Raw genomic sequence first — 346 nt, 5'->3', positions numbered from 1 at the left:
GAATAACTGCCTAACCTTAGTCAAGTCACCCAATTTCTCTGTGTCTTAGTTCTCTTGTTGGCAAAATTGGGCTGTTGATGACTATCTTATAAGATTATTAGCAAGATTAAATGCAATATGATATGTAATGTATATGGAACAGTTTACATAGGCACTTAATAATTGATAGATTCCTTTCAAGTTCTCAGCTTCTCATCTTAATGCAAGTGTTCTTCATAGGTCTCTCCTTACACCTTTCTTGGGTCTTCTTTCAGAATTAGACATAAGCAGTGACTCCTTTTCCCAGAGAAATGCAGATCTCTTAAACTTTACCTATAGTTTTGGCACTTCATCAACATTTCCCCCC

Source organism: Otolemur garnettii, unplaced genomic scaffold, assembly GCF_000181295.1.
Source record: "Otolemur garnettii isolate 467f Iridium unplaced genomic scaffold, OtoGar3 scaffold00365, whole genome shotgun sequence".
NCBI classification, from domain to species: Eukaryota; Metazoa; Chordata; class Mammalia; order Primates; family Galagidae; genus Otolemur; species Otolemur garnettii.
This window is presented reverse-complemented; position numbering follows the sequence as displayed.